Genomic DNA, 14,897 nt, shown 5'->3' on the forward strand with positions numbered 1-14,897 from the left:
TTTTCTTCCATTCCTCGAGAACCTGTCCATTGTCTTTGATCCTTAAACCATGACTTAGAGATACAGATGTATGACAAGCTGAGAGATGATGTGAGACTGTTGTTAATTTTTTCTCCGTGTATTAATTACATTGTGGTTCTCTTAACCACAAAGGAAGTGTTCTACTCCAGAGAACCGCGCGGAAACGGTGCGGACAGACTAGCATGACACCTGAGAGGAGCTTCAGGATGACTCCTGTGCTGGGGAGGTTGGGGTCCCGTTCAAGCGGGAGGGGAGGCGTGGGGACAGGTGTTAAAGCTGTGGGTGTGCAGCTGAGGCTTCATGACATTTTCCTCCAGTTCTTGTGTACGTCTGAGCATTTCCATAACAGAGAGGCGGGGTTTTTGTTTTGTTTTGTTTTTTTGTTTTTTAAATAACGTCTTAAATGCCTCTGGCACATGGGAATCCATGGTAATTTCTGTTGTTGTATATTCTTTTTCAAATGCAATGACCTGAAAAATATCTCCTAAACTGGAAAAGGAAATAAGGCTGAATACAGATTTTATTTTAGCAAATAGAGAAGCAGTGATTGTCTGGCGGTTAACTGTAATCCATTCTGAGTGTGGCATTATTAAGTATTCTAAAAACAAAAGACCAAACAAAATGAACAATATGTCCAAATGTATATATATAATTTGTAATTAGAGGTAAATTGCAGGTGAATTGCAGATATACACAGATGGATGGATGGATAGATGATTGATAGATTGATTGACAGATGATTTGTAGATAACTTGCAATGTTTCTTCAGTGAACGCATGTTTATTTCTTGGGCAAAAAGAAAAAACAATAGAATGTAGAATTTGGGGCTTGGCCTCTTTTAGCTGGTTTTTAAAATATTAAACACTTGTAATTATCAAGCGCTGAAAAAGGCAATAGAAAATTCACCTTTTAACTCCCTCAAAGATAGGAATTTGCGAATCTGCTAGTGGGTTGGGTTTGGCTGGTCCTGCGGGCCGGTTTGGTCTGTTCCCTCCCCTAGAGAGATCTCCAAGCCTGGCTGAGATGTGCTTGTTTGTCTTGAGGGCAGACAAAGCCTAGCAAAATCTTACAGAAGCCGATATAAAAGCTTAATAGCTTATAAAAGCTCTAAAAATGATTCACAATCTAGGATAGAGAAAATAAAAGGAATTTGAATTGGTTTATTTTCCTTTGGGGGAGCCTAAATCAATATTTATTCTGGGTATGCACTCAGAAATATCAGTAATTTGAGAACAAGGCAAACAGAAGCTGCACATCCCATTATGGCCGTGAGCCCACCTCGCCTTCGTTCAGACCACGGCTGAAGGTCTGACTTAGGTGCGTGCACTCCTGGAGCTGAGGGCCTGGAGCGAGGCCAGGCCGGGCTCTTCTCTCTCTTGTCTGTCCTCGTCTGTGGGAATGAAGATGAACAGAGCTCAGGAGGTCCTTTTGAGGACCCAGAGTCCCTGGACTTTTAGGGCGCTTGGCTCTGGTTCCAGCCCGAGCGTGGTCTCTGTCCCTGTTGGTGGCTGTGGTTATGGCATGAGCATCATTAGTCACATAATATAAAACCACGGAACGCAGAATTTTGCCCACCCCGGTGCACACAGGAGCAAGCTTGGGCACCCGCACCCACTGAACGCATGCCAAAGGGCAGGTCCAGCTCAGTGCTGGGGTGTGGAGGATCCCACCTGGGGCCTGCCTGCAAAGATGTCCCCTTCCCAAGATGCCCTGCTGTGTTTAGAAAACGAGAAAACTGGCCTAAACCACAGTGAGGTCAAATGGATTGTCGAGTTTGGTTTTTTTGTTCATCCGACGTGGTTGATCTTATTAACGCGTACGTATTTGTATTGATGTGGCTTCCAGCTTCCATCGCACTGTGGATACAGTTGGATGTGGCTGCTAATCAATGCAGGGCTCAGTAGGTCAGTGAGAGCAATCAGAGCCTGCTGTGTGGTGGCATCCCCGAGTTAAGACAGGCTTTTGTCCCATACTCTATTGAAACACCCAGAAATGCTGACATGTTGAAGTTAAGGCCATGTGCCTTGGTGCTACTTGCTTGCGAAACAGCCTTTGAAGGGAAAAGGAGGAGGAGGAGGATCCATGAGTTTCAAGGGTCCCCTCCTGTAATCACGGCTGCCACTTAACTGAGTAAGTAATGTGTAGCAGGCCCTCTATCTGCATGACGAATCCTCCTAACATTCCCGTGGGTGAAGTAGGATTTGTCTCGCTTTGCAGCCAAAGAATCAGAGCCTCAGAAAAGTTAAGGACTCTTCCCTGGGTCAAACTGGTAGGAGGAGGGACTGGAGCTGAACTCACATCTCTACCTCCTCTCTTCCTACTCCTCTGCCTTTCTTGCACCTAGAGCAGTGTACAACATCAACAACTGACCAGGGCGATCCTGGAGATAAGAGACAGTTAAATGGCACTGGCCCAGCCAACCCCAGGCCTGCCCAGGTGCAACAGAGCCAGCTAGGAGCATTGGGTAGCAGAAGTCAGTCTGCTGCTTGACTGTTCTCACCTCCAGGCCCACAGCCTCCTCCACCCTGATGGTCTATGAGTCTAGTGCAGCCCTTTGCACAATTTTAGCAACTGAACCCTTTTCCTCACAAAATTGTAACACCATGCTAACATATGAAACATATATGAACGCTTGAGCAAACCATAATACTTTCCATTATTTCATAAATTTGCATTTGTGGCACCAAGAAGATAATTAATGGGAACCAAGAGGGTTCTTGCATAAGTTCTGCATTTGGATTTGGGGGTTCGAGGTGACAGCTATAGGCTCACATTAGTGTCTGCATCACTTTGCTTCAGTTTGTCATGGTGGCCCCCAAATCCAGAACCGCCCTCCTCGCTGTGTGAGGAGGGTCCTGCCTGCACCGCTCGGCAGACGTGGGCCAGCCCGGATGGCTGGGCAGCGCTGCTCTGCGCCTCGCCGGCCTGCAGGACATCTGCAAAACGCTCAGGTCTCAGGACAGCGCTCATGAACGGCCTCACGGACGCTGAGTGGACCTGACCCCAAAGAGAATGCGTCATCCTTGAACGTGTTGATATTTAGGTTATTACACAATGAGTGTGTTGCTTTGCAATTCGTGTCTAAAAGAGTTAGAGCAGAGGTACTTATAGAAACGAAGAAATGAAATCTGAATCCATGCTGACAGATTCCCCCTCCCTAAACCTTGCTCAAGGCAACACAGGCGACCAGGAGCAAGTCCCAGCTGGCCTCTTGCTGGCGTGGTCTGAGTGGTCCAAGTGGGGCCCCTGCCCAGGCTCACTGGACTCTCCTGGAGCCCGCAGACACCACACCCTTCCTCATCACTGAAAACTCCATTTCCACAGTGTAGGAGATGCATGGATCTGAGGGCCAGTAGGAAGTGCTGGATCTTTAGACTTTTGTTTTTGTTTTTGTTTTTGTTTTTTTTGAGACAGGGTCTCCATCTGGGGTCCAGGCTGGGGTACAGTGGTGGGAGAAATTCTTTCACACTCCGCCGAGTCCTGGCCCTTGGAGAGTGAGGCCTGGCTACAAGGCTTCTTCTCAGGACTCCGTGTGACTCTCAGGATGGAAGAACAGGGTGGGGGCTGCTCCTCTCCTCCCTCCCTCCAGCCCCTGGCCTTTGTAAAATGGCTCCGCCTACGCTCCTGTGGTCAGTGCAGAGCCATGGAGGCCTCTCCCCTTCCCTTCCCAGGAGGGGCCCCGCCTTGTCCTCCGCTCCGGATTCTGCTCGTCCTCCCCCAGGTCCTCTCTGCTGCCTCCCACTGCCCCATTTCCTCCAGGAACCTCCCTCTCCTGCACCAGCCCCTCTCCTACCCCGCAGACACACACTCTTTACATTCGGATTTCTGTCCTCTGGTTAACTGGCGTTTAATTTTCTCAGCTGCTTGGCTTAATGCCAAAGAGCGTTCTTCCAAATAAAAATGGTAAAGACCTTTTTTCTCCCATGAGAATTTTATGTAAACGCCGTGCAGCATGCTCGTAGGCTGATTCTGTTATCATTTTCTAAGCTCAGCTTCCAGAGCTAGAGAACTTTTTTATTGGTTATAAAAACCCCACATAATCAGTGCAGAAATTTTGAAAAATGCAGAACAGTATCAGGGAGAAAATAATTCATCCCCCACTCCAGAGAAAACTGCTGTTAACCCCGAAGCACCACAGTTGCTGGTGTTCTCATGCAAGTGTGCACTTAGGAGTGTGTGTGTGAGTGTGTGTGTGGCTTTCTTCTACACAATTTCACATCCTGATCATTTTCACTCAGCATTACATCAGCAGCAGTTTCCAATATAGCATTAAATTGTCTTCAAAAACATGATTCTAAAGCCGCTATAAAGTTCCATCATGGAGGCTCACTAAAATGTAATCACTTCATTGTTTATGAGATACTCAGCTTCATTCCATTTCTCCGCAGTGAATAATCCAGAGGAACATGCTCAGTGCGCATCTTTGCTTGCAGCAGGGCGGTGCAGAGCACTGGTTTGGGTATAAATCCGGGGGTGCTATGGAGATTAGATGACCTCGTTCGTGGAAAGCACCAGAATGGCGCCTGGCACTTAATAAATGCTCTTATTTTTATGTTTATCTTCATTATGTCCCTAAGAGCCATTCCTGGAAATGAGACTCTGGGTCAAAGGGCACAAATAAACCGCCAACCTGCTTTCGGACGGCGCTGTGCCCGAACGGCGCCAGCCCGAACGGCGCCAGCCTCACCGCCTCTGGGTTCGCGCCGCTGCTTCATCTCAGATACTCTCTTGAAGATAAGAGGAGAGTCCCATGCAGCCGTAAGAAAGACAATGGAGAGATCTGTGTACCCTCCACCCAGTCTCCCCCACCGGGAATGTCGTGCAAAATTATGGCCCAGTCTTACAACCAGGGTATTGACAGTGAACAAGCCCCCATCTGATCCAGATCCCCCAGCTGTACTTGCTGATGTGGGTTAGATATTTGTCCCCGCCAAATCTCATGTTGAACTGGTATCCTCAGTGCTGGAGTGGGGCCTGGTGGGAGGTGACTGGATCGTGGGGTAGGTTTCTCACAAATGGCTTAGTGCCACCCCCTTGGTGCTATCCTTGATATAGTGAGTGAATTCCTGCAAGATCTGGTTGTTCATCTGTGAGGGCGGAAGGCATCTCCTCTCTCAGCACACACGGGTGTGCACGCCTCCCTTCATCACGTGATATGCCTGCTCCTGCTTCGCCTTCCACCCTGAGTGAAAGCTCCCTGAGGCCTCCCCAGAAGCCCAGTGATGTCAGTGCCATGCTTATACAGCCTGCAAAACTGTGAGCCAATTAGAAATTGGCCTTATAAATGACCCAGTGTCGGATATTTCTTTATAGCAATGCAAGAACAGCCTAATGCACTTGTACTCACTTGAGCATGTGTACTTAGTTCTGCACAATGTTCTTGCCTGTGTAAACTCTTAAATCCACAACCACAGTCACAGTCTAGAACATTCCATCACCGCAAGGCTCCCTCTTATAACCACATCCCCTACCTGCACCCATTTCCAACACCCCATCCCTAACTCGATTTCCAGCACCCTGTCCTGGTGAACATGAATCTGTTCTCTCTCTCTTCAATTCTGTCATTTCAAGAATATTATATAAATGGGATTACACAGTATGTAACCTCTTGAGATTGGCTTTTTTCAACTGGCATCATTCCCTTGAGATCCATCCAAGTGGCTGTGTGCACCTTTTCCTGGCTGAGCCGCGTTCCATGTTGTGGGCAGACCCCAGTTTAGCACTGGCCCATTGGAGGGCGTCTGGCTTATCTTCAGTTCGGGGCAGTGTGACACCTTCTCGTGGTTGTTAGTGTGATTGTCACTGGTATTTGCCTTCCATGTCTTGGCGCCAATGCGGCTGCTCTTAGAAATCAGTACCGCTTATTTTGATTCGGTAGGAGATTGCTGATGTCAGTTTGACATTTATAATTAATAAGCATCATCATGAAGTTACAAGAGTAAATAAAAATACGAGGCAGGGTGAGATGTAAGATGCTCGGGAGGCTGAGATCAGCAGCCGTGTGAATACAGCAGGGTGGGCACCAGCAGTGGGCTCCACACGGCCTGGCGTCCAGCCTCATTAACCAGCTGCCCTTGGGGAGGAGCAGAGCCCGCTCTTGCCTCCTGGGGAAGGGCAGTGTGATGGAAAGACGGGCTGCCCGTCTCTCCTGCAGGGGCTCAGCGTCGTGCTGTGTACATGCCTGGGCTCTCATCTTCAGCCCTAGCCACTTAAAACCACTTGGGGGGAAAGCTTGTAGAATAACTATAATGAGGACAATTTCGCTCCAGATCCGTTATTCCAAGTTCAAAGAAGCTCTGTAAAAATTGTTGCTAAGGCAATTGAATAAAGAATTTCAGCCGATGTAAGCGGTAACAGCAAGACAGTGAACATAATTGCACGTTTTACAACAACCGGTCTCAAAGTACGACTTCCCTGACATAGATATGTCTTTAATGATTTTGGAAGGTAACACAGACCTTTCAGGGATTCAGAGAGGCAACTAATGCCATCCTGGTTTACCAGCTTTGTGGGGTCGTCTCCCTGGTGAAAAAGACTACAACCAGCCTCACAGAGAGGGTGCTGTCTTAGGAAGGCACCTCCAGCTGTCCCCGTGACCCGGCCCCTAAGCATTTCACACCAATACTGTTCTTTTTTGACGGTGCTGCTGCTTTTCTTTCCCCAGCCTATCATGCTCAACTCAAACCTCAGTTGCCATCCAGTTATCTTTTTTTTTTCTTTTCTTGAGATGGAGTCTTGCTCTGTTGTCCAGGCTGGAGTGTAGTGGCACGATCTTGGCTGACTGCAACCTCCATATCCCGGGTTCAAGTGATTCTCCTGCCTCAGCCTCCTGAGGAACTGGGACCACTGTGCCCGGCTAATTTTTGTATTTTTAGTAGAGATGGGATTTTGCCACACTGGCCAGGCTGGTCTCGAACTCCTAACCTTGGGTGATCCACCCACCTCGGTCTCCCAAAGTGCTAGGGTTACAGGCGTGAGCCACAGAGCCTGGCCTAGTTATCTTGTTTGTCCAGGAATTGGAGCATTTCTAGGTAGCACCACAAATGTCTGTGCAAGAAACCCACAATTTCCAGTGGTCATTGACTTTGTGCCAATCCAAACTAGAGTCTGACAAACCCAGCAAGAAATGTTCACGGCAGCTGCAAGGAAGTGCCTCAAACAAATAGAAAAATGAACCCGGGTCTGCTCTTCCCTTCCGGGTGTGGAATTGATGGAAGCCGACTCAACACAGAGCCCTGGGGGCGTGAGGGGCTTGGCGGGATCTCTGCCGGCTGCAGATCTCTGCTCTGTTATTACCAGCCCTTCTGCCTGGCTCCTAATTGCTCTGAAGAGGGGATAATTTTCTCAGCAGCCATTGCCAGCCACATTTGGACTGAATAGATGCTGAAATGGCAAGGGTAAATGGGGCAGAGACAGTGAGAAGTCATTTTCTATCTGGAGCCCAAATAAAAGCGCTAGACCAGTGCTTCCTCCCACACTCCTGCCTGGCCCCTCTGCAGCCTCAATGCCCTTCTGAGAGCTGCCTGCCCCAGTAGGAGGCCAGGCTGGGACCAAGGACACCCATTTCTGGGTAACCGTCTTCCCATGGCTCCTTGGACCTTAAAGAAGGGAAAGGCAAGAAGCAGAAGGAAAGCAGAGGCTGGACATTAGAATCAGTCTTTCTTTAAACTAAAAAAAGTTTTCATGTATGTGAACGCGTGTGTGAATTTGAAGTCGTATGTGGAAGGGGCCATATATCCGTCAATGCATGCTCCAAAAATCAGAACCGATGGACAGCAAACAGCATCGGATGTGCAGCCAGCATTCTTCCAGCGGCCGCCCCCGGGGGAAACAGGTGCGGCAGCCAGGACCATCTGTGGGACAGGGACAGGCGAGCATGACAGCAGGTACCATGGATCAGGGTGCACAGATAGGGCTGGGGGAGGCAGCATGGTGGGGCAGCCACTTCCCCTCGGCATGGCTGGAGCCCAGTGGACTCGCGCTGATCAGAAGGATCCTCCACTAGAAGGACCTCGCCCAGACGAGTCCCCTCCAAACTGTAGCATGCAGCTGCCTTGGGCTTCATGCTGCACCTTCCAGATAAAAACACACAGGTGAGCTGCCAGAGCTGGAGTCCCATGGACCTCAGAGATCCAGGTCACGAGGAGGGAGCCGCGCCACACCACGACATGTTCACCAAGGTGAGCCCTGGTTCCTCCCCACAGGCCCCGGGTGAGGAAGTGTCGATGCCAGGCTGGCTCAGTAGGTTGAAGAAGCTTCCAGAATGCCCACCCGCAGGCTGCTGCTGGCATCGAGTCTGTGTCCTATTTTCCATTCAGTGCATGCATCCTCCAAGTACGATTTCCACTCGGAACCCTGAGCTGCCTCATCCCTCGCTCCGTCTCCCCTCCCTCCCGCATAGCTCACACTGCAATCACGCCTGGCGTTCAATGGCTGGAGTCCTGGTAGATTGCTGCTCCGGGGCTCTCGTAAATCCCTTTACTTGAGCCTTGGTTTTACAGGAAGACCATGAAGCACCCCCCAGGAGCTGGAGCTCCTCCTTCTGGACCCAGAGCCTCTTCTCAGCCTCACGACGAGGAGACCCGGTCATAGAGCTGTTGCCCTGGCCTGGGCTCTGATCCCTCCTCCGGCCCAGCCTCACCCTGCAAGCAGCACCATGTGGGGCTCAGAAGGGGGAACTGGAGGGACTCTTCCCGCAACCCCCCCAATAAGCCTTTCCACGGAGAGCCGAAGAGGAGACAGGAGAACACTCTGTTTGATAAAATAGAGTCAAATTCAGGAAGACGCCTCTGGAACTGGAATGGAAATGACTCAGCCCCCGCCCATGAGAGACCCTTCTGTCCTGTCCCTTAACCCAGAGGCCCTGGGCGTGGGTTTCCCAGCCCCCTCGAGGCCGGACCCTCAAACTCCAGCCCTGTTTCTTCTAAGTGTGCCAGTTAAGATGCTTCTCACTGCAAGAAACAGACTCTTTTTCAAGCCAGTTCAAGAAGATCTGTGTTGCTGCGGAGGCCGATGGGTGTGTGGAGCAGGCTCAGGGAGAGGCTGTTGTAAGGAGGCTGAGGGGTCTTCGGAAAAAATCCCCCGGACCTGGGGTGCCAGGAGCCTGGGTGGGCCTGGGCTGTCACAGCCTGCAGCCCCTCCCCTCCCTCTCACAGCGCCCGCTGCCCCCGTGCTCGGGGCCCCTGCCCGTGCCTTCTGAGGCTTCTCCCTTTGACCTCTCAGGGTCCCCGTGTGGCCAGCCTGGCCCCAAATCCATGCGACCCTGGCTCACTGACAGTCGCCACCAGCTCCGTATCTCTCAGTAAAAGTTCCCGCAAAAGAGTGTGATTGGGAGCTGGCCATGGGGGCTTAAGGCGGCCCCCCGCTCCAGTCCCCTTGGCCGTGGAGACAGGGCAGGGTTAGCAGGAGGCAAGGCATGTGCAGGACAGCTGGCCGGCAGAGGTCCCGTGTGCTGCCATGGGTGCAGGGTGGCCACTGTGACCCTGGGTCTCCCTCCTGGATCCCCACTTGGAAGGGGTGACCTAGAGGGACTTTTGTCAGAAGGACCCCCACCCAGCCAACCTGACTGATGGGGCCATCAGCTTGACAACAGGCTTGGTGGCAAGGCAAGAAGGTGCAACCGACCAGAGCCCCCGGTCCCCTGTGCCCTCCTGCACTGCCTGACGGGGTAGGGCCACGGCCCGTACCAGCTGTGAGCTGAGCCAGGAATCCAGTCAAACCATGTGCCTGAGTGACCCGTAGCTCTGTTCCTTCTCTGGATTGACTGCTGCTGATCCACCCCAACAAGCAGCAGGCCTGTCTTTCTACGAGCACACCGCTTGCAGACCCGTTCCCAGGCCTCCATTCCCGCCTTTCTGAAGGTCAAGGCAGCGCCCTCCCCAAGAAACAGTGGAGCCAGGTGTTCGTTCTTCCCAGCTCCGGAAACCCTGCAGATTGTGCACTCGAATTCCTGCTGAAATAACAGTGGGTGCCAGACAAAAGGTGGCGGAAAGTTTTTCCAGGTACATTTGTTCACTCAGAGACCTCCTAGAGACTTGTGTGAAAATCATAGAATTTGCAACCAGTGGGGACAGTGAGATTCATGGCAACTGAAATGATATAAAATTGAACTTTGTGTCAAACCAGTAGTGTTCTGTGTAATTCTTTTCAAACCTGTCATTTCACTTACTGCTTCTCACAGCCCCAAGAGGCAGGTGGAATTGATGCCGTCAGCCCTGTTTACAGAATGGTCAACTGAGGCTCGTCCTGGTTATGTGATGCCCACAGGGTTGAAAGAGAAGCCAGGGACAAAAGGAGTCACTGGTTAACCAAAGGGCTTCCTGTTCTCAAATCCACTGCTCCTTCCATTACATGGTGTCTAGAAGGAGGCTCAGTTGGATATAGACATTAAATAACCTGGAGGTCAGTGTATGTTGTGGTCAAGCGTGTGTGGTCTGCAGCCAGTGGCCCGAGATGCAGTCCTGATATACGCTTCTGGCTGGGCACGTGGGAGCTACACACATCTCTGTGTGCCTCGGTTTCCATGTGTAAACATCTTAGACTAGCACTTGCCTGTGGTTGGCACCTGGTGAGTGTCAGCCTTCTCTAATGCAGGCAGCATGAGGGCGCCCAGATGGTGACGTTCCAGCTGACATCCCCAGGTCTCAGCTGATTATGAAGAGGTATCAATTTCCAGCGGAGGAGCCACCCTCTGTCTCATCATTTGTTTGTCTCGTCTTGCTTTAATATCACAGCACTGCCAGTCAAACCACACAAAAGGGTTTGTGATGACTTGCCATGCATTCTCGCGAACTCCAGCCCTGACTTGCCTGCAAGCCAGGAGCCAACATAAAACCTTCATTTTTCCCTTAATCTTGCTGCCTCTGCATCTCATTTTCAAACTTCATTTTATCAACTTTTTTTGCGCTATTTGTTTCTGGATAAAGGATTCGCAAAATTATTCAGCATGTGGTCAGGAAGCCCTATGGCCTCCTGATGAGGCAGCCTGGGGGTCCTCCTGTGGTCCGAAGCTGCAGCCGGGCTGGCCTCCCACAGTCAGGAGCAGCATCAGGCTGGGTGCTTCTCACACCAGCGAAGAACACGACTGTCCCAGCCCCCATCCCCAGGGCTCACGCCTCATGCCCAGACTCGCACCTGCTTTGGAACCGCTGGAGACGAGTGAACAGCAAAAGCTGAAGTCATGCCTCTCATCCAGATCTAAAATGACCGTGTGTCAAACATTTTTACTGAAATGATGAATTGAATGGGAGCTGGTAAGAAGGTGCAACCAGTTCAAAAGAGAAATCCAAGAACCCTAAATGTGTAAGGAGTGCAGGAATGTTGAAATGGACTTCAAACGGCTGCAGCTGTATTCTCCAGTGGAGACAGCCAGTGTCAACTTCCGTGCTTATTCCAAATTTCCTCATAGCCTCCCCCCCTTTTGTCCAACATAATCTCAAAGAGAGATTATTCTGGATGGCAGAATAAGGCTGGTCCCCCTAGGTGTGGCATCCTTGCTTGCACAGAGGTGGCAAGAGTGCCACCATGCCATACAGGCCTTTTTCGGTTTGTTTTGCTGGAAGACCTCATAGCTGTACTTAAAAAGCCTCTGTTATTTGCTATCCTGAGGTTAGGAAACCAAACACAAAAAGCTTTCCTCCAGATTTCACCTGCAGTACTTATAAATTTGATAAACCCCTCTCTTCTCAAGGGTCCCATGATAATCCAAAACCCTGGCCTGCCAGAGTGCAGCCTTTTTTCCCAGCTTGGAGGCTGCGACCCTGCGAGCCCCTGCCCTCCCCCAGGGGACTTTGTGAGCGTGGATGCTGCACAGTCACTCTCGGCCCCTTAAGAGTGGTCGCAGCCCAGCAAATAAGTGTCGTTCTCACACACGTCTTTCAGGCCCAGGCGCGGTTGCATAAACCTTCCCCAATTATATCCTGGCAAGAAGGAGGACAGATCCTTCCGGAACCTTTGCAGATATTGCCACAAAAAGTAAAGCCTTCCTAAAAGTTTGAATTTGGGGAGGAAGGAGAGCAGATGGTGAAAATCAGATATCACTTAAAAATTACTCATTTCAGTTTACAAAAAATCTAGGTCGTTAAAGGTTACCGATAGCTTGAGAAGACAGGGAAAGTGCTTCCTTACAGAGCCGGAAAGTCCAACAGTACAACGACACGCATGATGCCAAAAAGTAAAGCGTTCCTCACTCATTCCACTCAGGGGTCCGTAATGGATTCGCCACTGGCTCCTGGGTTGTAGGCTCATGAAGCCGGATGTTCCTCTACTGAAAAGAGCCCTGGAAGCCCTGGGCAGCCCACTGGCAGGGTCCGAATATCATCTGAGCAAAGCCATCAGAGGCTGTCCTCAGGAGTCTGTGCTTGCGGGTCAGTCATTGGAGGTGCTTACTGCAGGCGTTTTCCATGGGGCTGGAAGCTTCTGCGCTGAATCACAAGCTCTGGCCTCCAGCTGGGTGCAGAACTTCTCTTCTGGGGAGGCATCGGAGTTAAAGCGTCTGTAGATGACAGCCACCCCTTTTTTGGCCCATTTTACAGCAGAGGAAATTTAGGTTCAAAGAAGTTGAATTGAGGTTTCCAGGAGTGAGAAGCAGTCAAGGATCCCCCTGGGCCGCCTGGCCTCATGCCCTGGCCCCACGCTCCTGAGATGAGGAAGCCCCAGGCCCATGAGCCCAGTGCCCTTGGCAAAGCCACTTCCCTTCTGAGTAAAGTCAGACGAGCCTCCCCGGTCCCAAGAGACTGTGATTCCATAATCACCCTCCCCTCACCTTTTGAGATCTTGCTGGTGGGTGCACCCCCTTCAAGCCAGCCCCAAGAAGCCATGATATGAGTTGGTCTTGAGAGATGTGTCTTGAGAGAATTTAACTCAAAGATCATCCCCTGTGCACTCCAAGGGGCTGGGACAGGATGTGGTGCCTTCGTGCACACAAGGAGAAGCGCCCAGTGGGGAGGGGTGGAGCGAGGACTTTATCAAGGGGTGATTTGCTGCGGCCACCCAGGTTGGAGCACAGGGACCACAGGGCCCCCCGCCTCCTGTAGGACTACCCCTCTCATCTGAGGGAGACACCCTACAAACACATCTTTGAGCAGTGGCTTCTAATCCAAGAAACCCAGTAGAAGTTAAACACAGATTCCCGGGGCCCAACTCAGAACCACTGCGTGGGAATCCCTGAGCTGGGGCCAGAGGCACACTTTGAAGAACATTGAGCTCCTTAGCCGGCCCCTTGCAAACCGCATCCTGCTTCTCCAGAAGCTCCAGATCCAGAATGTTTACAGAAAGAGTCCTTCTTGCCTTCCTCTTCTTCCACCCCTGCCCTCTGCAGACCGGGGTCTGTAGACCCCCAAAGTAAGCCCGCCACGCCAGGAGAAAGGGAGTTACACAGGGGCCCACATGGGAACCACTTTTTGTCCTGTCTTGGTGGGAAAATGGCCATGACCCCAGCCCGGGCTCTGCTACGCAACAACTCCACGGCATAGCCTGGGAGACCACGGCGTGGACTGTGACTCGGGCTGAGGATGGTGTCGTGGTGGAAGTGAGGGTCTGGCACCCGGCCAAGCGCAGGACTCCTCGGCAGTGGGGTTGGGAGAAGCAGCCTCTGCCCGTGAGGCCGGGAACCAGGACGTGGGAGAAGACGCACATCCCGGAGGAGGGAGCTCTGGGAGGAGCCAGCAGAGTTCTGCAAAGGAGGATGTGGGGAAAACGGGAAGGCCAAAGTGGGGGCTGCTGAAGGGGCTACTGCACCCATACAAGCATGGCCAGGACCGAGCTGCGTAGGCAGCCGGGGATACAGCCGATGCCACAGACGTCAGGAACCACGCAATGACACAGGCTACCTTTGACCGACCATTACCCCTGGGGCAGATACCAGTGGGGATAACGGGCAAGGCGAGGTGCTGTTTACTGTCTTATTGTTGCCAGTTCAGCAGCCTACAGGAAATGGTGTTAGTCACAGAAAAAAAAAAAAATCTGTTTTCTATATTTCACTGTTTCTAAGTAAAGAAAAAAGAAAACTAATCTTAGCTTTAAAAAAAAATGGTGCACTGGGCACCGAAAAATAACCATCTTCCCAGGCCTGCGTTTCCCCCACGCCAGGGACTTGTGCTGGAAAGAAAAGCTGCATTGGCAGCCAGGAGCCGGGGAAACTGTCCAGGGAGGCATCCACTGCGATGAAGGCGGGGGCCTGGGCGTGGCCTGTTCCATGCTCTGCCAGCCCTGGAGAAGCCCCAACCTCACCGAGCTCGAAATGCCCCCTCCCTGAGAGCCGGGACCACTTGGACAAAAGATGTGGATGCCAACCCGGCGTTTCCACCGCAGCCCGGATGGTACTGGGGGTGAGCTCGGCCATCCCGTGCAGAGGTCCTGTTTCTCTGCAGGAGCCAATTTCACTGCGGGCGTCCAGGATCCTCAGTGGTTCTGTCGTGATGTGATTCCCCTCTTTGACTTCATCATTCAGCCTCTGTCCCTCAGTCCCCAAATACCGAAAGGCATTTTTTTTTCTTTTTTTTTAGATGGAGTTTCACTCTTGTTGCCCAGGCTGGAGTGCAGTGGCGCGATCTCGGCTCACTGCAACCTTGGTCTCCCAGGTTCAAGCTATTCTCCTGCCTAAGCCTCCCAAGTAGCTGGGACTACAGGCGCGTGCCACGACGCCCGGCTAATTTTTTGTATGTTTAGTAGAGATGGAGTTTCACCATGTTGGCCAGGCTGGTCTGGAACTCCTGATTTCAGGTGATCCGCCCGCCTCAGCCTCCCAAAGTGCTGGGATTACAGGCGTGAGCCACTGCGCCCGGCTTTTTTTTTTTTTTTTTTAAGTTAATGAACTTAAATTTTATTTTATTTACAGAATGGCCCCCATGAGATACTTGAAGACCTGGTGCCCAGCG

At 51.4% G+C, this 14,897-nt stretch overlaps 1 protein-coding gene across 4 annotated transcripts in view; it reads left to right on the forward strand.

Moving 5' to 3' along the window:
• PDE9A (phosphodiesterase 9A) overlaps window positions 1–14,897 on the forward strand; it is a 121,701-nt gene that overhangs the window by 18,506 nt on the left and 88,298 nt on the right. The window lies entirely within an intron of this gene.

The sequence above is a fragment of the Papio anubis genome, chromosome 4 (genome assembly GCF_008728515.1).
Source record: "Papio anubis isolate 15944 chromosome 4, Panubis1.0, whole genome shotgun sequence".
Taxonomy (NCBI): Eukaryota; Metazoa; Chordata; class Mammalia; order Primates; family Cercopithecidae; genus Papio; species Papio anubis.